Raw genomic sequence first — 23599 nt, forward strand, 5'->3', positions numbered from 1 at the left:
GCGATGGCGAACCTAAACAGCATGATAAAAAGTAGAGACATCACCCTGCCAACAAATGTCCGCATGGTCAAAGCAATGGTATTCCCAGTAGTCATGTATGGCTGCGAAAGTTGGACTATAAGGAAGGCCGAGCGCCGAAGAATAGATTATTTTGAACTATGGTGCTGGAGAATACTCTTGAGAGTCCCTTGGACTGCAAGAAGATCACATCAGTCAATCCTAAAAGAAATCAACCCTGACTGTTCCCTGGAAGGCCAGATAATGAGACTGAAGCTCAAATACTTTGGCCACCAAATGAGAAGGGAGCACTCCCTGGAGAAGACCCTGATGCTGGGAAAGATTGAAGGTCAAAGAAGACGGGGACGGCAAAGGATGAGATGGTTAGACAGTGTCATAGATGCAACGAACATGAAATTGAGCAAACTTCAGAGGACGGCGGAAAACAGGAGGGCCTGGCGAGATCTTGTCCATGGGGTCACGAAGAGTCAGACTCGACTGTGCAACTGAACAACAACAACAGCAGAGTCTGTGGAGAAAACTGTGAAATGAACCAGCATTTCACAGAGACGGAAAAGAACCCAAATGGAGTTGGGAGTGCACTGTAAGTGGGTGCCCAGAACACCCCCACCCACACACACACACACATAGAGTGGAAGCTGCCTGCTACAGTTATAAGGCAAAGCACTGCCTGGGGGTATGGATGATGTGTGTCCCCCCAAAACAATACCATGAACAGCTTTGCCAAGGTTGACAAAGATCTGGGGAAACTTGTGACAGGCCAGCATAAGTGCTGTCAATGGTGCTGAATGAGCTGATCTGGGTAAACTGCAAGTGTTAATGTCTTCCTGATGAGACTGCAAAATGTAAACTAAAGGTGTAAGTGCTCCTCTGTTGACCCTTGAATACAGGATGGGAGACGCTATTGAGCCAGATGAATAGTCTATTAATTAGGGGAAGTAGGCAGGGGACGTGTGACCAGGCACAATGAGGTCACACTAGGGAAGGCTATTGTTTCCTGAGAAGGCCATTGATGAGATTAAGTATCTCTGTCGCCTTCCCAAAATAGTTTGCCTCTGATCAGCATCCATTTTGCTTGTCCCAGCTCCATCTTGGACCCAGGTCTCAGCCAGGCTGTACAGCACAACGTACATGATTTTGGGGGTGATAAAGAAGGATGTCCTGCCAACCTAGCAGTTCGAAAGCAAGACATTGCAAGGAGATAAATAGGTACCCCTTTGGTGGGAAGGTAACAGTGTTCTGTGCGCCTTGGTGTTTAGTCACGCCGGCCACATGACCACGGAAACGTCTTTGGACAGCGCTGGCTCTTCGGCTTTGAAACGGAGATGAGCACTGCAACCCTAGAGTCGGATTCGACTGGCTTTCGAGCAAGGGAACCTTTACCTTTACTAAAGAAGGATGACTTGAATAAAACTGCCCTTCCACAGGAGGGGTCTGGGTGCTAACAGCGTTTCGAGAGGGGGAGCGGAAACATTAGGAATTCTCAATCATTCCTTTTTATTTCAGAATTTTTCGAATAGCACAAAGCTTCCATATTTACCAGTTTTTAGTACCTTCATCTTAACTCCTTTTTTTCCTTATTACTACCATGTGTTTGTGCCTTTGTTTAAAACAAAACCAGCAAAAAAGGGGTTAACCCAAGATCATACTTGTATTGTGGCAAGATTTTTTTTTAATGTCATTAATGATTCCATCAATGTTCATTTTTTTAAAAGGAGGTGTATGCCTATTGGTACACATTTCAAATATAATGGGGATAAGGAGATGAATTAATATAACGAGTTGGATTAATATTCTTTTGCCTTGGCATTTACCACTATACAGGGATTCTTGCTTCACATCAGTCAAATGTTGCAGTCATATACTGCTACATCAATGTGGATAAAACAGCAAAAGGGCAAAGCACCGGTGTGCTTTGGTAACTAAGGGGTGGGAAAGAAAGTATACAAATGAAACTGAAAGATGTGGCGAACTTCATGTGCTGCAATTAACGAATTTGTTTTCAAAATTCTTCTTATAAAACTTAAAGTGGATGTGGCACAAAGCAAAATTACAGACCACTAGAGGCACAGAACAGGGGAAATCCTCTCCTCCCATGCAGTGTTCCCTCTAAGCTGAGTTAGTGTGAGCTAGTTCAGTTTTTTTAGCCTCCGGCTCACACATTTTTGTCTTCCTCGGGAAGGATAGCTCCAGAACAAACTAATTTATGCAGTAGCCAAATTGCTCGCTCACAACTTTAATGCCAGGAGCTCACAACGTAAAATTTTTACCCACAGGACTCCATAGCTTAGAGGGAGCATTGCTCCCATGGTGCGTCACAGAAGCCCCTGGGCTCCGACACTACTTCCAGGCGACAGAGTCATGACCACGTGTGAACTGTGAATCACGTACCAGAATCGCTGAACCATGTGGTCAGATGCAGCAACTGCAGGTACTTCAGTGACTTGAGCAGGGGCACCCAAAATTTTTGAGCCTGTGGGTACCTTTGGAATTAGGGTTGCCAGCTCTGGGTTGGGAAATACCTGGAGATTTTGGGGGTGCAGCCTGAGGAAGGCGGGGTTTGGGGCATAACGACACAGAGTCCAGCTTCCAAAGTGGCCGTTTTCCCCAGATGAACTGATCTCTATCACCTGGAGACCAGTTGTAATAGCAGGAGATCTGTAGCCTCCCTATTTGGAATTCTGTCACTGGATAGTGGATGCAATGCCAAAATGGCTGCAGCAGGAGGCTAAGCCAAACTCATAGAGGAAGCCCAAGTACAAGGGAAAAGAGGGGTGGTTTTTTCAAAAAAATACAGTGGAAAAGGATAATAGAATCACAGAATCACAGAGTTGGAAGGGACCTCTAGGGTCATCTAGTCCAACGTCCTGCACAATGCAGGAAATTCACAAATATCTCCCCCCCACTTACTGAATAAGGGCAATAAAACTGACATTGTGGTGGCAGCTGCCACTGAAACAATGTTGTTTTAATCTGCACAGCCAATCAGATCTCCAATGGCCAATCAGAAGGCCTGCTGGGTAAGAACCCCACCTGTTATCAGCAGGTCCCTCCTCTCGCTGAGAGGCAGTTTATAGCTAGAAAGCCATAAATACCCTTCATACAATATCATCTCAAATATCATAAATGCAATACACTGCCTGGCCCAAAATGACACAAAATGGATGCCAGCCTGAAAACAAGTCTGGACTTGTAGTATAGAAGTGTGAGTCAGAGTGGCTGATCAGCGAACAACCTCCTCCCCAACCTAGAGAGACGCATGATTAGGACAATGGGTCTCCCAAGAACCTACTGCCTCACTTTGGATTAAACTTGACAACACCCAGCCTCACTTCCCCTCACCCATCTACCCTTTCACCAAACCTGGTACCTTTTTCCCGTCTGGTACTTACAGGGTCATCAAGCACCATCCACACCTATAGTTCACCTTAGGAAAACCCATCAAGGTTCTCCTAAATCATTGTCCATCCCTGGACCAAACCATAAAGAGATTGTTTTGGGGGCCAATATGTCAACTTGCCCCAGGGACTGTTTTGCCCTATAAAGTATGGCATCCTGCTCCATAGTAGTGTATGTGTGTGTGTGTGTCCTTGGATCCCCTGCACACCCCCATGTGTGTGAGGGCCTTCTCTTCTTCTCCATGAAATGCTGGTCATTTTGCTGCTGCTTTCATGGACCTCTTTCATCTAGACTGGTAACTATAGCCTTCCCTGAAATTGCTCTCTCCCCTCTCCTCCCTGATTTCCTTTTAGCTAGCCTTGCATGTGTTTTCAGTGTGTTTGTGTGTGTTCTGCCTTTTATTCTCTTTTAATGAAAACCTTTCTGGTTGAACATTAATCTGTCTTATTTTAAGAGTTCTCTTAAGGGAAAAATCCCTGTAAACATTGATGGAGAATCCCAGTTACCCCCTCTCGCTCTGTCTCCTTTAAGCTAATTTCTCCAACTAATTAGGAGACTGCCTTTTGGGGTAACAGAAGGTCCCAGGTTCAATCCCTGGCATCTCTGATTAAAAAGATCTGGCAGCAGGTGATGTGAAAGACCTCTAACCAGAGACCCCGGAGAGTTGCTGCCAATCTGAGTAGACAATATTTACTATGACAGACCAAGGGTCTGATTCAGTATAAGGCAGCACCATGTATTCATGTGTAGAGGTAGAGGAGATGCCTGTTGCCATTTGGGTTGTGCATTCCCCAATCTGACTTATAGACAGATGTTACATGGGGAGATAATTTCCCCAAGTGCTCTGGGACCAATTTGGCCAACCAGTGCAGTGTGGGGGAAGGAAGGGTTTCAGCCTCCCCCCCTCTGCACCATTTTATGAAACCGAAATGGCCATGAGGTCCTATTTGTCTCCTGTGGGACTCCACATACTGAAGACCCTCCTCCCCACAGTGTTGACCAGAGTTGAATCAGTCCCAAACCTCTTGAGGAGTTCCCCAGTGTAACATCTGTTTATAAGTCTGGTCAGGGAACCCTGATCCGATTCATGGCAGATGTCATAACCCATCTACCCTTTCACCAAACCTGGTACCTTTTTCCCGTCTGGTACTTACAGGGTCATCAAGCACCATCCACACCTATAGTTCACCTTAGGAAAACCCATCAAGCTTCTCCTAAATCATTGTCCATCCCTGGACCAAACCATAAAGATATTGTTTTGGGGTCCAATATGTCAACTTGCCCCAGGGACTGTTTTGCCCTATAAAGTGTGGCATCCTGCTCCATAGTAGTGTGTGTGTGTGTGTCCTTGGATCCCCTGCACACCCCCACGTGTGTGAGGGCCTTCTCTTCTCCTCCATGAAATGCTGGTCATTTTGCTGCTGCTTCCATGGATCTCTTTCATCTAGACTGGTAACTATAGCCTTCCCTGAAATTGCTCTCTCCCCTCTCCTCCCTGATTTCCTTTTAGCTAGCTTGTGTTTTCCATATCTTTGTATGTGTCTGTTTTGCCTTTTTAGTCTTATTTCAGTAAAACCCATTCTAATTGAACATCTGACTGGTTTATTTTTTATAGCTCTCTTAAGAGGAAAAATCCCCATAAACCTTGGTGAAGAATTCCAGTTACCCACTCGCTTTGTCTTCTTTAAACCTATTTTTCTCCAATTAAATAGGAAACTGCCTCTTTGGGTAACACACCCACTATTTAAAAACCCTTGGTGGGTGCCAAGAAAGATGTCAGTGGGCACCGCAGTGCCCATGGGTACCATGCTGGTGACCCCTGGACTAGAGAAAGCTCAAGAAATTCATGAAGTTGACAGACGTGGTTGCTTTGTATGCCAAGGAAATAGTTTCTGAAACAAACAATGTTATTCTCTTTTTTGTGTAAACAACATCTTGAAAGGAAGGTGACACGATCCTGCTGCACCTGTATCCAAATCTGTTGTTCTTATATCTTGGTTCGTCCATATATGATTGCTTTGCTTGCTCTGCTCTTGATACCTCTGGGATGAGTGTGTTGAATTAAAACGCTATTTCTGAGGTTATGTAAAATGACTGGAAGGTTCAGTCTGCCATGTTTGATGATCTATATGCTGACTCATTCAGACCTGCCCAGTCCTCCAGTGATGGACATGCATGTGTGAACTCGCCACATGCATAAATCATGGCTAAGACTTGTATGAAGCTGGTTGGGCTTACGGGACCCCAATGCTGCCATAAAATGACATTTATTCTCATGGATTTGTGTCTGACTGCTGCAGGAAGAGACTTGGCGGCAAACATTTCCACCCAACCATAGAGCTATTGTTTTTCTATAAAGGTGCCTTATGGGCAGAAATTTCATCAAAAACTGTCACCAGGGAGTGAAATATGGTGTGTGATTGTGTGCCTGCTTTTTCAAACACGGCTGGTTTTATATTTTAGATTCTTTTTCTTCCCCCTCCCTGCCTTTCACGTAATGTGATCCATGTTTGAGTTGACGTTTTCAGTTAGCTTTTCTTCGAGTTTAATTGTTCAAGAAATAACAGTGGGGAGTTGGTGTGTATTGCAAATGAACTGATCTTTATTTAGGAGGAAAGTGACAGCCTGTTGGAATTGAAAGGGAGACCGTAAATATACTGTGTATTCATTCCCGTCTTGTCAAGCCCCCTTGGTGCCAGAAAACATGGCTTGCTTTTTTTTCTCTTTTGCAATATCTGCCTCTTACATTTTTTTTTTCCAGGGGAAAGATACACAAGACAGATGATAAGCAATATCTTAACTCTCTTCCAACACAAAAAAGTACACAGCCTGATCCATCAAAAAGCCAGTAACTGACATTTGCACAAAGCACCTCAATTAATCCATGGCTTCACCATTGAAAAAGATAAATCTCTATCAATGAGCAGACCTGTGCAAAGGCATCCCCTCCTCCCCAGAGAACTGTATAATCTAGGCCTGTTATAATGGCATGGATCCATCGAGGGTTTTAACCTAAATACAGTTGCTCTGATTTTCTGTGCCCAGCTTGTAATGTAAACTGGTTGTCTATGCTTTAAGAATCGGATTCTAATAAGCAGGGCTATTTTTGGGCAGGAACGCACAGGAACGGAGTTCCGGCTGGCTTCCAAGTTGGCCATGCCCAGCAGGAGCTCATTAGCATAACAGGCCACACCCAACAGTAGAAACTCACTAGGATTGGCTACGTTAGGGGTGTGTGGCCTAACATGCAAAGGAGTTCCTGCTACAAAAAAAAGCCCTGGGTTTTGACAACAAACAAGGTAAACAGAATAAGAAGCAAAAGGTGGGTGTGGCTGGATGACCACACTTCTGGTAACATGGGGGTGCGGCCTAATATTCTAATATGCTGTACTGTCAGGGGTTTGGCCTATTATGCTAATGAGTTCCTGCTGGGCTTTTTCTACAAAAAAAGCCCAGCTAATAAGTATGATCTTATGCAGGTCGCTAGGTGCCACAGCAATGAAAGGGACGACGCTAATGTCTATGGTGGCCAAATAAGGTTGCCAGCCTCCAGGTGGTGGCTGGAGATCTCCTGGGATTACAACTGATCTCCAGGCCACAGAGAAAATGGTCATTTTGGAAGGTGGACTCTATGGCATTACACCAATGCTCCCTCTAAGCCATGGACTCTTATGGAAAAAAAATTCTACTTTGTGAGCTACTGGCATTAAAGTTGAGAGCAAGGAATTTGGCTGCGGCATAAGTTAGTTTGCTCTGGAGCCATCCTTCCTGAGCTGAGACAAAAATGTGTCAGCCGAAAGCTAAAAAACTATGAGCTAGCTCACACTCACTCAGCTTAGAGGGAACACTGCATTACACTCCATTGAAATCCCTCCCCAAACCCCACCCTCCTTAGGCTCCACCTCCCCAAATCTCCAGGTATTTCCTCGCCTGGTGCTGGCAGCCCTATGGCCAGACCCCTGCTGGAGATGGGGAATCTCCTTCCCTCCGGAGTCCTGATTCCCATTGCTACTGCTGAGACTAGCAAGAAAAACATTAATCTAAAAATTAAATTTATCAAAATTTATCAAAAGGCCTTCACCGACACATCCACCCCTGCCCCTGCCCTCCACCAGGTCTCCCCTTATGCTCCAATGAGTATGATTTAAAAATAACATGATTTCAGGCCCACCATTTTCATCCATTATTCTACTCAAGCTTCTTTCTGTTCAAAAAAAAATGAAGGTGGCGGGGAGGGTTTTTGTGGCGAACAAAGGCTTGTGGGAACATTCAGAAACCACTGTCCTCTTGAGTGGTCAGTCATGACCATACTCAGGTACCTAAATTTCAGAACTCCATTCAGAAAGAAATGAATAATCTCACAAACAGACAGACAATCTGTTGCTTTTTTTCAAGACGGGTAGCCGTGTTACTCTTTTTGTGGCAGTAGAAAACAGTAAGAGTCCAGTAGCACCTTAAAGACTAACAAAATTTGTGCTTCCGTGAGTCACTCCTCACTTCTTCAGATACCTGGACTCTTGCTCTTTTCTACTATTGCTTTTTAAGCGAGTGGGGAAATAGCTTGATCTATCAAAATACAAGTTGAACCCATGGAAATGTACCCACCACTAGAAATGCCTGAGGGAATCTTGTGGGAAGTACTTCTAACCAGAACATGTGCTGGTTCTTCAGGAGAAATGACTGTAATATACAATGGCCCATCCAGTCCAGTGGTCTATGCTGGCAGAAACTCACTGAGATATTTCCCTACCTTGCTAGCTCATATAGCTGTATTTTAATGGCCTTGTTTTTTATGGTTGTGTGTTAATGGTTTTGTATTATCTTAGCTAGAAGTTGCCTCAAGCAGGTCTCTGCAGAGGCAGCATATAAATGTTGTAAATAAATGCATAAATAATAAAATATCCTTGCAATCTGCAAGGTTGGATTGCTCCAGAGGGACCATATGCAAGTGCCACAGGCTAATGGCCTAAACCTTCTGTTTCGGAAGAACACATGAAAACATGTTTGCGCTTACCTGTAACTGTTGTTCATCGATGTCTTCTGTGCAGGCACACATTGGGGCTCCGCTTGTGCAGGCCAGCCATGGACATTTTCTTTTCTAGCTAAAAAGCACCGAAGAAGGGGCACCCCACCCTAACCGGAGACGTGCATGCACGGGATTTCCCGCCTGATGCATCACGTGCTCCAAAGAGCAGGCGCTCTCTTCCCTCAGTTCCTGTCAAGCCACTGCAAGCCCTCTAGCCAGTCTGTACTTTCCCTGCACTCCTTTTGTTTTTTTTTTGTGAGAGTTCACAGCGGGGCAGGAGGACGGCAATATGTGTCTGCACAGAAGATGTCAATGAACAACAGTTACAGGTATGTGCAACCATGTTTTCATCTTCTGTTTTGTGCAGCTCCACACCGGGACCACTAGTGAGCTATTCACCGTAGGTGGCGGGGTGAGTCTCTCATGGGAAGAATGCCTGCTGGCATCTGCTTCTCTTCTTGTTTGCAGGTCTAGGGTGTAGTGTTTTACAAATGTCTGCTCCAGTGCCCGGGCTGCTGCTCTACAAATGTCCAGGAGAGGAACTTTCTCATGAAAAGCAGCTGATGATCCCTGCATTCGGGTAGAACGAGCTTTCGCCTCCAAAGGACGCAGCTCTCCAGCCGCTTCATAAAAGGACCGTATGGCAGCCACCACCCTTCTTGGGACCCCGATAACAAATAAAAATGTTTTATCTTTCCGAAACTGTTTGATTCTTTCCAAATGATAAAGGAGAGCCTTCCTAACATCTAGGGTATGCCACGCCTTTTCCGCCTCTGAACTTGGAGCTTGAAAGAAAAGTGGTAAAATTACTTCTAAAACTACAAATCTGGCAGGGCCAGAACTGGGCCAATAGTATTCAATCCATCTGGTTTCTTATGATCTTTCCTATCATACTGCCCAGTAGGGGGAAGGGGGAAGTGTGTAAAAAGGTTTCGCTGACCATGTGATCTGGAACACATCCCGGATGGAATTGGGGCTGCTCTGTGTCAGAGAGCAAAACTCTGGGGCCTTCCTGGATTTGAGTGTGGCAAATAGATCCATGGGAGGATACCCCCACACCTTGATAATCCTCCTGATATATTTTTCCTTAATGGACCACTCGTAACTGGTTTGATAAATTCTGCACAGGGTGTCTGCCTCCATATTTACGGATCCTGCTATGTGAAGGGCTCTGGGTATGGTTCCTAAGTCCATTGCAATCTCCCAAGTCACTATTGCTTCTAGGCAGAATTTCCTGGAACCTGTGCCTCCCTACTTGTTGAAGAAGAGGACAGTTGCAGTGTTGTTTATTTGGATCAGCACCCTTTTGTCCCTTAAAATATCTGCATAGGAGGTAAAAGATGTGTGGACAATTTGTTAGAATGGGTCGTGCACAACTGGGTCTCAGACACAGTGGTGAACTTCAAAAATCTAGAAATCGGCTCTGCCATTGATGGGCCTGTTCGGGGGCTGTAGGAAATACAGACGGAAAGGCAAGTCTACATCAGTAGCTGTTAGGAAGCTGGCTGTTTGCTTTAGTCGCTGGAGTCTTTCCTCCTTTTATTTAAAGGATTTTATTTAAAGCATCCTTAACCCTTGATCTTTACATTCCCCCCCCCAATAATGATTCAAAGTGCAACTGTTAACTGACTGTCTCGGTGCCTGCTTAATTATCTCATGCAGCAGAAGTTGACAATTCCTGTCAGATGGTATTTCTCCCCTATGGTTCAACAAAGACAATGCTCCCCACCCTTTCCAAATGACATTTTTCTATCTTCAGAACAGCAACGGCAAGTATGTGCACAACTGGGTCTCAGACACAGTGGTGAACTTCAAAAATCTAGAAATCGGCTCTGCCATTGATGGGCCTGTTCGGGGGCTGTAGGAAATACAGACGGAAAGGCAAGTCTACATCAGTAGCTGTTAGGAAGCTGGCTGTTTGCTTTAGTCGCTGGAGTCTTTCCTCCTTTTATTTAAAGGATTTTATTTAAAGCATCCTTAACCCTTGATCTTTACATTCCCCCCCCGTCAATAATGATTCAAAGTGCAACTGTTAACTGACTGTCTCGGTGCCTGCTTAATTATCTCATGCAGCAGAAGTTGACAATTCCTGTCAGATGGTATTTCTCCCCTATGGTTCAACAAAGACAATGCTCCCCACCCTTTCCAAATGACATTTTTCTATCTTCAGAACAGCAACGGCAAGTATATACTACCGTGGATAACAAGAACAGCACTCTCTCCCCCACCCCCCAGGTCCAACATTTGTTTCTTCCATTATTTCACAGACTGTACAGCCTTTTGACTCCGGTAATCAAAAGCGGCAAAAACGAGGTTCCTCTTCGAATGATTCACACCAGAGCAGGGACAGTTGAAAACGAAAAGACCTTTTAGATTTTTTTTTTAAAAAAAGGAATATGGATAAATGGCTTAATTTTGTGTTGGCAAGAGATCCCGTCCCTCCATGTGTTAAATATACAAACAATGTGGTCCTCCTGATCTCTAGGTGACTGGACAGGAAACAGGGCTGCGAACTTCCACGTGGTACCTGGAGATCTCCCAGAATTATAACGGTTACAACAGGGGTGGCCAAACTGTGGCTCGGGAGCCACATGCGGCTCTTTCACACATATTGTGTGGCTCCCAGCAGAGCGGCTGGGGTGCGTACGCGGGGGTGCATGCCTCCCGGATCGGTCTTCCCTTCCCCAGCCTGGGTAGGCTTGAGGTCGGGGGTGGGGGAACAGAGAAAGAAAGCAACTTTGACTTTAAATGCATTCTCAAAGCCCCTCTTCCCCAGCCTACAAGTATCATTGGATAAATAAGTATCATTATCAATATCTGTTTTCACCCCTTTTGTTTTTATCTTTGGCAGTCTCGTTTAATGTTAACGACGAGCAAATCTGCATATCTTTTCAGTAAAAAAACATGTGTCTGATATTTGTTCATGTCTTGCGGCTCTCAAACATCTCACGTTTATTCTATGTGGCTCTTATGTTAAGCACGTTTGGCTACCCCGGGCTACAAAGATCGGTTTTCCTGGGGGGAAACGGCTGCTTTGGAGGGAGGACTCTATGACACCACTGAGGTCCCTCCCCTGCCGAAACTCAGTCTTCCCAAGGCTCTAACCTCCAAAATCTCCAGGAATTTTCCAACCCAGAGTTGGCAACTCTAGTGGTAACTGGGGATCCCAGCCTCCAGGTGGGACTTGGGGATCTCCTGGAATTCCTGCTCATCTCCAGACTACAGAGATCACTTCCCCTGGAGAGAATGGATCCTTTGGAGGGACTGCGTTCCCTCTCCTCTCCAGGATCCTCCCCCAAATCTCCAGTAGCCCTTTAGAGACCAACAAGAGTTGCAGGTTATTTATTTATTTATTTATTTATTTATTTATTAGATTTATACCTCGCCCTCCCTGCAAAGCAGGCTCAGGGCGGCTTCCAATAAGCTTCCGTTATAAGCTTTCGAAAGTCAAAGTTCCCTTTGTCAGACAAGAGTAGGAATGGAGATCTCTGAATCATTTTATCTCAGAGATCTTTATTCATAGAATCACAGCGTTGGAAGGGGCCCTACAAGCCATCTCGTCCAACCTCTGGCCCCTGCTCAATGTGGGATCAGCCTTGAGCATCCATGACAAGTGTTTGTCCAGCCGCTGCTTAAAGACTGACAAAGGGAGCTTTGACTCTTGAAGGTTTATCCCCTGAAACTCTTGTTGGTCTCTGCTAATGGACTTGGATCTAACTAATTTTGCTTGCAGCTAGCGCTGGAACAGCAATGACCTGTTGGTGGAGAACGGCCACCGTGTGGAACCACTGAATGGCTTGGATCCAGTCCAGCATTTCCATGAGAAGAAAGATTTCCACTCATCCAGCATGATCTTTTGTATCTCCTGCTGCAGATGGATCCCTCTCCCCAAATGGCCCCCTTCCCACTGACCAACATTTGGCTATGTTCGTTGACAAACTGGGTGAGTGAGTCATGGAGATCTTCTAGAAATACACCTCATCTCCAGACTACAGAGATCAGTTCCCCTGGAGAAAGCAGCTGCTTTGGAGGTTGGACGCCAGGGCACTATACCCAACTGAGCTCCCTTCCCTCCCCAAGCCCGACCCCCCAAATCCTCAGGAATCTTCCAGCCATGAATTGGCAACCCTATCTGGGCTGCAGCAGGCTGAGAGAAGCCAAGAAAGTCATGCTTTGCAGACAGAAATCCCTCCACCCGCAGAAACACTGTGCTGGATCCAAAGCTGTTTCTGGTATAAATATAAATACAGCTGCCATGCCGAAGGACTCATACTGTTTACCAGCACCAATGCCCCTGTTTTGGACATAAAGGCCAGGTCCCTCACAGTATTGGCTTCATCCTCTAAGGTTTTTGTTTTGAGCCCCACAGGTCCCAACACACACAGTGCCTGATGGTATAAAGAGGACCTATTGATCTCCACAAAAGAAACAGCTTTTGATCAGAAGCTGTAAAACTCTAAATACGTCTGTCCTTTTAAATTTTTTTTACTACGGTCGCAATAAAGCCATTAAAAACCCCCCTGGAAGGTAGCTATTTATGAAGAGCCATTTGCAAACCATAATTACACATTAATTAGCTGCTAATTTCAAGACTAATCAGTCCTGCTATTAACCAGTTCATTATGCTCTACTTGCGCGTTAGCTAGCTGCTAGTTAATAGAACATGCCATTTGGCAAATATTATATCTTGCTCAGATAATACGGAAGTAGAAGCTCTCATAGCCATTTGGATTACCATTGACCTCCACCCAATTTGATACTTAATTCTGCTTATAGGGTAGTTATTTGCAAAAATCATCAGGCTGATAGAATAATGCACCGCTTTGATTTTAACATCCTGCTACGTCTAGGCTAAAGTTGCAATGGGAATAAGGCTTCCTTTTGTGGCAGGTTCTCTCCTAATATAATTTTCATCTATACTCATTATGGATTACTGTTAATAAGGGCTTTCTTTTTTTAAAGACAATGAATTGATAGTGACAGCCAGATTCCCTCATGCAGTGTGGAACACAAGATGGATATCGTGTCAGGAAGAATCACTCTCCAGCGCAACCAGTTGCCCTGAATATAAATTAATATCTGAGAGATGCCAGCTTTGGTGTATCTCCGTCCCCCAGCAGCCCCTGTCAAAAGGAACAAGAACAAAAAAACTGTCTCAATGCCATAGCTATTCTACCTTTAGAACCCTTCTTCCCATGGCTTACTTCCCTCGGCACCCCTTTCTTTTTCCTGATAGCTGTTCTAGGATGTAAATAGAGATCAGGGCTTTTTTTGTAGAAAAGGCCCAGCAGGAACTCATTAGCATAATAGGCCACACCCAATAGCAGGAACTCATTAGCCTATTAGGCCACACCCCTGACAGCACAGCACATTAACATATTAGGCCACCCCCCCATGTTACCAGAAGTGTGGCCATCCAGCCACACCCACCTTTTGCTTCTTATTCTGTTTACCTTGTTTGTTGTCAAAACCCAGGGCTTTTTTTGTAGCAGGAACCCCTTTGCATGTTAGGCCACACACCCCTAATGTAGCCAATCCTAATGAGTTCCTGCTGTTGGGTGTGGCCTGTTATGCTAATGAGTTCCTGCTGGACGTGGCCAACTTGGGAGCCAGCCAGAACTCCGTTCCTGTGCGTTCCTGCCCAAAAATAACCCTGATAGAGATAGTAATGGTGACCCCAAGATCATGGGTTTTCCAAGACAAGAGAGGAGCAGTGTGGCTTGTCATTGCCCTCTACTGCATAACGACCCTGGTCTTCTTTGGTGGTCTCCCATACAAGCACTAACTATGGCTAAGTCTCCTTAGCTTCCAAGCTCTGATGAGAAAGGGCTAATCAGGGCTACTATTAATTTTAAATGCTTCTAGTCCATGCCTCAATATACAACAGATATAAAACACATGTTTTTGTTGTTCCTGTGTCCCACATTACCTTTGCCCCAGATCCCATTTTTATGGGTCTGAACCATGCCCAGACCTTTCCCAGACCCACCCCTGCTAAGCCCCATGATTGAAATATCCTGGTGCCAGTTTCCACAAGCCATCACTGATGGAGCTGTGTGTGTGCAGTATCGCTGCCCTTGTTAAAATGACTGGCAAATTATAAGACCATGTTGATTATCCTGTAGACACTTAATTGGGAGGATGCCCCATGAAAGTGGAAGGCACATTAGACTAAATGTGCAGAGAACTAAAATATAAATCAATGACAGAGTCAAAAAAGGCTGGTGTGGGAACTGTTTGCTGGTGTGGCAACTGTTTGCAGCTAGGGTTTCCAGCTCCAGGTTGGGAAACTCCTGGAGATTTTGGGGGTGGAGCCTTGGGAGGACAGGGACCTCAGTGGGGTACAAAGCCATACAGCCCACCCTCCAAAGAATCCATTTTCTCCAGGGAAACTGATCTCTGTAGTCCGGAAATGAGCTGTAATTCCAGGGGATCCCCAAGTCCCACCTGGAGGCCGGCATCCCTAACCTGTGTTCCACCTTGCGAACTTCGTCCTTAGACACACACCCCTCTACATTAACTTTTCTGTAAAATACTATGCATTAGTTTTCCAGCACCGGTCTTTTCCCTCTGACCTTGGTCGGGCAGAAATGTATCCGAAGTTCCAGAAAACAAGGAGCTAAAATATAACGATCCACCACCGTTGCTCTCCACTGTTTGGTATTCCGAATAGAATGGCCGTTAATGCTAATAACTAATGACATACTGTTTCCCGGAACACATCTGCTCGCCAGATAGCTGGTAGATGACTTCTCCGCCTCGGGGAATGTACAGGAGCAATAAAAAAAAAAGGAGGACCAGACCAATGTTTTGTGCCTTCTGCAATGTGAAAATACGAGACCCTTATAAATCGGTACTCTCCAGCGCGGTTTTGAGTACCACTTTTTATGGACGCCCTGGCTTTCTCCCTCCCTCCCCTCTTTGTTTGCTAAGTGTCATTGGAAGCACAGACTCGAAAGCTTCTGGTTTCTTTGTTCAAAGAGTCTGAGCCGTAGGAGCAAACCTAAGTTTAACTCCGACAAATAAAGCTGCTTTCTTCTTCTTCTTTTTTGCTTTAGTTTTCATGAAGACTTAATTGATACTGCAGTTTCCTGAGCCGCTCACTTTCTTCTTTTAATGCCTAGCAACCGCCATCTGGCCTCTAAGATGAAACATCCACATTCTGTTCTGGCCCATTTCTTATTTAGATAAAGCAATTCAGGTGATTGCACATTAAAACACACTTAATACTACAGGGGCATCTTGGAAATCTTAATTCTAAGTTCCAAACATCTGCACGTTGCTGTCGCTTATTGGTGCCTTTTCCCTCTTACCGCAGCGTTATCTAATCAAACTTTGCCTTAACATTCTAATTTTGAGAGCACAGCTGGTGCTTTGGCAGAACCTATGAAACGTTGTCCTAAAAATTTCTGGGCATCTTTTTTTTTTGGCCTTCAAGAATATGAATTCAACTTGGGTGGTAAAACAGGGAGTTAAAAGGGCATGTCGAATGAGACTTGTTTTTGAGAACCTTGTTATAGTCTTGAGATGCTGCAAGGTTGGGTAATAACTGCAAACATCCCACAGGTTGTATATGTCTCCTCCTCCCTCCTCCCCTTTCTCCTTCGGCTTCCACACTTCTTCCGTCCTTTTTCTATCGTGTGTGGGTGTGTATGTTCTCTGTTTCAAAGCATGGTGTGACCGACTACATTTAATACGCTGTTTTCCTAATGCAGCAAAATCAGAGAAGGGAGGTCGAGCCTGAGTGACAGACTGCTTCTTTTCTCTGATTGGCCAGCACCATGAGCCTGAGTGACAGGCTGCTTCTTTTCTCTGATTGGCCAGCACCAGTTGAGAGAAATATAAAATCAACTGCGTGCGGAGGGGAGAGTTAGTTTGTTTTATATTCAGCGGCAGTTACCGTTAAGTTCACTCGTAGTCTCAGAGCAGCTTACACTCTCCTTTCCCTTCCCCTCCTCACAACAGACAGCCTGTGAGGGAGGTAGGATTGAGAGAGCTCTTTGAGAACTGCCCTTGAGAGAACAGCTCTGAGAGAACTGTGACTGACCCAAGGTCACACCAGAAACTGCATGTGGAGGAGTGGGGGATCAAATCCAGTTCTCCCATATTAGAGTCCACACTCTTAACCACTACACCAAACTGGAAAGTAACATGCACATTCTTTGGGTACTGCCAATCTCTTAACTCTGGTCAACTCTGGTTAATTCTGGTTAGGAGATTAGGTAGTTGTAGCTGGATGGAGCTGTGATATGGTGGCCCTGATATAGGTAGACTCAGGGCTATTTTTGGGCAGGAACGCACAGGAACGGAGTTCCGACTGGCTTCAGAGTTGGCCGTGTGCACTACAGCCAAAACCTCTGTGTGTGCAGCTACAGAGGGAAGGCCTGGAGGGCGACGCCCCCTGGTAACTCCATGGTGGGTGGGCCAGGCCCCCCCTGGAAGGATCGAGGAGGCATTTAAAGGCTTCCCCATGCCTCCCCTGGCCTGGGCAAGCCAAGGGAAGGCAGTTTAAACGGCCTCCCCTCCCCTCCAAGGGCCGGCTTGCCCTAGGCTCCCCACAGCCACAGGGTGCCCAGGCAAGCCAAGGAAAGGCAGTTTAAACTGCCTTCCCTTCCCTTCAAGGGGGGCCTTGCCCGGGCTCCCTGCAACCGCGGGGCACCCAGGCAAGCCAAGGGAAGGCATGGAGTGTGGCCTAATATGCTAATGAGTTTCTGCTGTTGGGTGTGGCCTATTATGCTAATACGTCCTTGCTGGGCTTTTTCTACTAAAAAAGCCCTGGGTAGACTAACCAGGTCCCGGTGAAGCAGAGGGACCAAAAGTGGGGGGCTAGCATCAAGCCAACCCCATGATGTCATTTCTGGCACGAGCTTGGAATTCACATCTCTGCATTGGTGTGACACTCTAGGATTCACCCCAGACTCTAGAGTTTCATGCTGACTTCACTCCGGGGTTCGTGCCAGAAGTGATGTGGCTTTGGCATGATGCCTAGGTGGGGCCTGGCGTTTTCCTGGAATTACAACCAATCTCCAGACTACAGAGATCCGTTCCCCTGGGGGGGGGGAATAGCAACTTTGGAGGGTAGATTCCAGAGTGGCACCACATCCCTGTGGAGCTCGCTTCCATCCCCTAACTCTACCCACATATCTCCAGGAATTGTTCAGCCTGCAGTTGGCACATCTAATGATGACATTTGTGGTGACTCCATGACTCCTGAGGGCTACTAGTTTTGAGCTGGTGTAACCCACTAGCTGGGAATGGAATGAGCCAGGAAGGGGTGGAGCCTCTAGATGCAGAAGGGTGTAGACCATGTGGAAAGCTGAAGAGGGAAGCCAGACGGTCATGCTGGGGAGCATAAACCTTAATCAAAGGCTCTTAACACCTTGCTTCAGGTAACTACGACTTGTGTATGGAAACTGTTAAGGGAGGGAGACTTTTGCTCTAAGTTGTAAATTTTATAAATTATTGTTAGGTGGTGAAAGCTGGGAACCAGGAGTCTCTCATGGTACATAGGAGACTTCCAGACAATACATCCTCCTCCTGCACATCTGTAGCGATAAGTATTTCAGCACAGGCAGAACAGCAGAGATAGGAATGCAATAGCAATTACCAAGACACAGAATGAACTCCCCAACCCCCATGGCAGCATAGCTGACATCCTTCAGATAAGAACATTAGAACATAAGAGAAGCCATGTTGGATTCAGGCCAATGGTCGATCCAGTCCAATGCTCTGTGTCAACAGTTCCAAAAGCTACGTGCCATCAGGAGGTCGACCAGCAGGGCCAGAACTCCAGAAGCCTTCCCACTCTTGCCCCCTGAGCACCAAAAATACAGAGCATCACTGCCCCAGACATAGTTTCCCCTCTATACCTTATAGCTAACAGCTTCTAATGGACCTCTGCTCCATATGTTTATCCAATCCCCTCTTGAAGCTGTCTATGCTTGTAGCCACCACTACTTCCTGTGGCAGAAATATGTGGGTCCAAGGCCACTCTGGACTTTATATCTGACCCTTGGTGTGCAGAAGAAGACGAAGAAGAGAAGAAGAGATCAGATTTATACCCTGCCCTTCACTACTCAAAGGAGTCTCAGAGCGGCTTACAAACACCTTCCCCTTCCCCTCCCCACAACAGACACCCTGTGAGGTAGGTGGGACTGAGAGAGCTCTGACAGAAACTGTTCTTTTTCGAGAACAGCTCTGACAAAACTAGGGCCTGCCAAAGGTCATCCAGCCAGGTGCAAGTGGAGGAGTGGGGAATGAAACCCGGTTCTCCAAGATTAGAGTCTGCACACTTAACCACCACACCAAACTGGCTCAGAATAGAAAGTGTATGTGATGATATATTTTGAACTATCAATATTGGAAGGCAGCTATACTTCTAATAAATCTTTATGAAAAAGGGAGTTGTTATCTTGGGCTTATTGCAAGTTGTTGTGAAGTAGATGGAACAGAGTGTTTAGCAGGCAGTGTGTGGTAGCCGAAGAGATGGGGGCTTGCAAAGTAACCCTTGGTATGCAAATAACTATATTCTTGCTCATAAATGAAACTTCTCACCAAAAAGACAAATATGTCTTTAAGCAGCGGCTGGAAAAACACTTGTCAGGGATGCCCTTCCACTGTGGTGTCAGCCCCACCCACAGACCTGCTGCCCAGCATCTCACCCTCACTCTGCACGGGGCCATCAGCTGGGATGGATGCTCTGGCGGCCACTCCAGCGGGGAGCCAGGAGGACAGGCCCACCTGGCCTCCACACAGCCTGGTCGCTCCCTCCAGCCCCCACCCTGAGACTGCTGGGAGGACTCCGGGAGGGGAGGGTGCCATGGGATGCCTTTGCCCAACCCCCCCCTGCCTGGGAGGCCTCCAGGAGGGGCAGGTGCCATGGAGCCTGACCGCTGCCAGCCCATCTTTGCCCCCCCTCCCAACTGCCTTCTAGGCCCACTCGGAGCCCTCTGGTAGGGCTGAGTGCCATGGAGCCTCTCTGCCGCCAGCGTGCTGGCCGCCAACGGCCCCTCTTTGCCCAACCCTTACAGCTTCTAGGGCCGCTTGAAGAGCTTCGGGAGGGGAGGGTGGTGTGGAGCCTCACTGGCGGTGGTGCGCTCGCCACCGCCAGCCTGTCTTCACCCACCCCCGCCTTCTAATGCTGCTTGGAGGCCTCTGGAAGGGGAGGGTGGTGTGGGCCCTCTCAGCTGGTGGTGTGCTTGCCGCCGCCGGGCCATCTCCACTCGACCCCCCACCTGCCTTCTGAGGCCTCTGGGAGGGGAGGGGGCATGGGGCCTCTCCGCCGGCGGCATGCTCACCACCACCACCCAGTCTTCACCTGCCACCCCCATGCTTCTAAGGGGCACTGACTGCCGCATGCCCGGGCACATGCTGCAGGCCGCCGCACTCCCCCTAGCCCTCTGCCTAGTGTCGTTGTCTGTCTCTTTGCAACGAGCCTTGCCACTAGTATAATATAATAGCTTAACAAATATTTAACAAGATATATATAGTGTAAGCTACCCAGTTCTCGATAGTTGGGCAACCCTCAATTTTCTACTTGGCTGCAAATACTACCCATGCTGCCGTTAGCATGTATCTGAACAGTTCATACATTGCTCTGTCCGTATTCACTGGTAAGATTCCTAATAGCATTGTCTCCGGTGACTTGGCAAATTTAATATTCTGATTTAAAAAAAAAATTCAGTATGTTTTCCATCCAATATTTGCTAGGTTTTTTTTAAAAAGACCACCACATATGGTACTTAAAATTAATTAATGTTGTACTGCATACATAGAAGTCTGAGATATTTATTTGGGTTGCTCTACATTCATCCTTTTTTTTAAAAAAATCATCAAGATACCACCTATTAGTTAGGAGTTAGCTGCCGCCAGGCCATTGCTTTAATTATTGTGTGTGCTCTCTCTTTCTTGGACATTAATTGCTAGTCTGCACTTATTAATTCCGCAACTGTTCATCAGAAACCAGAGCCCTGCTCACACAAAACAAGGAGGCAAATCATCCAATTGAACACTAAAAATGGCCATTAGCTATGAGCTTAACCCCACAAGCCTTCTTACTTAGTGAAGCAATCTAATCAGTTCCCCAATTCACCGAGATGAAGAATGATTAGGAATTGAAAGGGACAAAGCATACCACCAGCTGGGCTAAGGGGCTGGGGGAATTTATGATCACTGGCTATACTTTCTTTTCCTTTTCCTTTTTTTTGCCTTCTATAAAAAGCTCTAGGGAAAGCTTCCACTGCTATTCAGATGTATGCAGAGTTCTCTCCTTGATCTTTGCTAATGGAACTGCCTCAGGAAGCAAAAGATGCCACTTGGGCTTGATTATGGCATGAGTCACATTGCGTTTGAGATACTGGTATGTTTCTTTTGGTCTTGCAATGCCCCCCCCCCCAACCATTACACCACTTTGAAGGCTGTCTGGGGCCTGGTCTACAAAGGCCACAGAAAAACGTGGTGGAATACTGAGGAGGTAGAATGGACTGTACCGCTTCAGTCTGCAGATGAAGGCGTATCTTTTTTATCAAAGGTTCCCTGCACTAATAATTCCCTGGAGAGGGGTCATGACTCAGTGGCAGAGCAGCTGTGTGACATGCAGAAGGTCCCAGGTTTAATCCCCGCCATCTCCAATTTAAAAGATCGGGTCGTAGATGATGTGAAACCCTGAGACCCTGGACAGCCAGTGTTGTCTGAATAGGCAATATTGATCTTGATGGAACGATGGTCAAATTCAGTGTAGGGCAGCTTCACATGTGCATGTTGAATTACAACAGAGAATACCAAGAGCTAATTTTTCTTCCTTTCTCTTTATGGGGAATTTTTGGATAGGGGAGCATTTAAAAATGTGACTCCTCACCTACTGTCTGAATCTGTCTCTTCCAAGACCACCCAACACTAGGTAGCAACTAGCTACTTCAGCTCCTTGCTCAGGTTTGAATTAGGATAGAAAGGTACCAGCTGGATATTAGAATCTTTTCTTTCTTCTTCTTTTTTAAACAGTAAGAGCAGTTCAGCTGTGGAACTGGCTGCCCAGGGAGGTGGTGAACTCCCCCATCACTGGCAGTCTCTGAGCAGCTGCTGGATGAAACTTGTCAGGGATAGATGGTTGGACTAGGGTATGGCCGCTTCCAACTCTGTGATTCTGTGATTCTGGAATGGCATGTTGGCCACTGGGCGGTAGCTGTTTCAGTCATTGGGTTTCAGGGATGCCTCTTCAGGAATGACGTCCTTCCTGCTTCTTTTGAAGTGGTTGGTGGTCCTATACCCTCATGCAGAAGGGCTTTTCTTACCTTTCAGACCCACTTCACCAACCTGACCTAGTTCATTATTATCAACTGCAAAGAGAAGGGTAAAGCCTAGATGGGGCAGGCCTAGGGTTGCCAATTCCGACCAGAGAAATTCCTGGCGATCTGGGGGTGCTACCTGTGGAGTGGGGTAATCTGGGGAAGAATTTCACCTAGAATCTATGGTATGCCATAGAGTTTGCCCTCCTAAGCCGCCATTTTCTCCAGGTGCATTGATCTTTGTGTCAACATCCATGTGTTCTATAAGTCTGGCTGTAGATCATACCAATCTGTTTGACAGGAGCTGACAGCTCAGAGTGTCAGTAGAGCTGGCTCCAACTGGTTCTGTCTGGTTCAGAGCAGAGCTAATTAACAGTGACTCAGCATTGGGTCCTGATTGGACAATGCTTGTATATATGTGATTCTGTACCTTCCTTCCTGATGGAAACCTGCTTTCTGCATGAGCATTTTGTCGCTTTGTGCAATATATTGGTGGAGGCTCGTGTAAATAAATTGTATATAGTTTTACACCAAGCCTATAAGACTTATGTCTTCTTTGATACTCTCACACCACTCACAACCTGCAGTGGGCTAGCACCGCGCAAACCTCGATAGGGTTATGGGTCCAGGCCGTAGCTAGCTGAGCAGAGAGTGTGTGGAGTAGAGGAATGAGTATGTGAAGCACAGTGACTGTCTGCTGTGGCTGAGTGGCTGAGGAGCTGTCTTCAAAGCTGAGGAAGCAGCAGAGCTGAGCCGGAGCAGAGACGGAGCTGGAAGCTGTCCAGAGTGCCGAGGGACGACCAGCTGCCGGGAGCGGATGACAAACATGGCCCAGGTACCCATTGCCCAGGTGGTTGATAAGCTTACCACAAGTAACTACAATGTGTGGGCACTAAAGATGAAGCACTACTTGATCAAACAGGCTCTGTGGGTGTACATTAATGATCCCCCATTTGCCACATTGACCACATTGACACTCGCCCATCCTTGACAGATCCCTTTGGAGTGCTTCACAATCCTCCCTGGTTCTCACCACCTTGAACAACTTTGTGTCATCCACAAATTTAGCCAATTTACTGCTCATTCCACTGCTTACTTCATGGTTTGGGAAATACCTGGAGAGCTGGGGGGTGGAGCCTAAGCAGAGCAGGCTTTGGGGAGGGGAGGGACTTCAATGGGGTATAATTACAAAAAGCCCACCTTCCAAAGCAGCCATTTTCTCCAGGGGAATGTATTTCTATCACCTGGAAATCAGTTGTAATAGCAGGCCGGAGGTTGGCAACCATACAGCTCATGCAATCAGTGGCAAAGAAGCCCAATGGGTATACATCCCAGAATCCTCAGCAATACACAGGAGTTCAGTAGAAAATTAACTGATAAAGAAAGGGTTCCATGGTGTTTTCATGTATGTTTTATCCTATGGGTTCTCATATGTTTTATGTTCTGGGTTTAGGGGTGTGCAAAAAAAAAAAAATTCGGCCGAATCAGATTCAGCCAAATCAGGCAGAATCAATTTCGGCTGGCAGTAAGACTCCCGCATATCAGTTTCATCAGTACAAGCGATTTGGGAGCCTTTCAGCAAGTCGAATGTCAATTTTAGCCCCATTATATCCTATGGGTCATTGAAGTCAATGGCAAAAACATAGGGTATATTCTGGGGGCTGAAGGAAAGGGGGTTTGAGGGAGAGGCTCCAAACTTGCAGGGCAGCTGCTGGAGCCTCTCCCCAAGATACACACCATGTTTCAAGAACATTAAACCAGGGTGCCCAATTCTACAGGCCCCCAAACAGGTTGCCCCCATCCGCTCCATTGTTCTCTATGGTGGAAAAATAGTTACTTTTTTCCCACGGTGCTGTTAGTGGCTCTGGGGGGG

The 23599-nt window shown here is 46.4% G+C and overlaps 1 protein-coding gene across 1 annotated transcript in view; it reads right to left on the reverse strand.

Moving 5' to 3' along the window:
- LOC107118279 (inactive N-acetylated-alpha-linked acidic dipeptidase-like protein 2) overlaps window positions 1-23599 on the reverse strand; it is a gene marked incomplete at its 3' end in the record, with an annotated part of 138464 nt that overhangs the window by 34934 nt on the left and 79931 nt on the right. The gene's annotated exons all lie outside the window — the stretch shown is intronic.

Source organism: Gekko japonicus, unplaced genomic scaffold, assembly GCF_001447785.1.
Source record: "Gekko japonicus isolate JY-2015 unplaced genomic scaffold, Gekko_japonicus_V1.1 scaffold829, whole genome shotgun sequence".
In the NCBI taxonomy this organism is placed as follows: Eukaryota; Metazoa; Chordata; class Lepidosauria; order Squamata; family Gekkonidae; genus Gekko; species Gekko japonicus.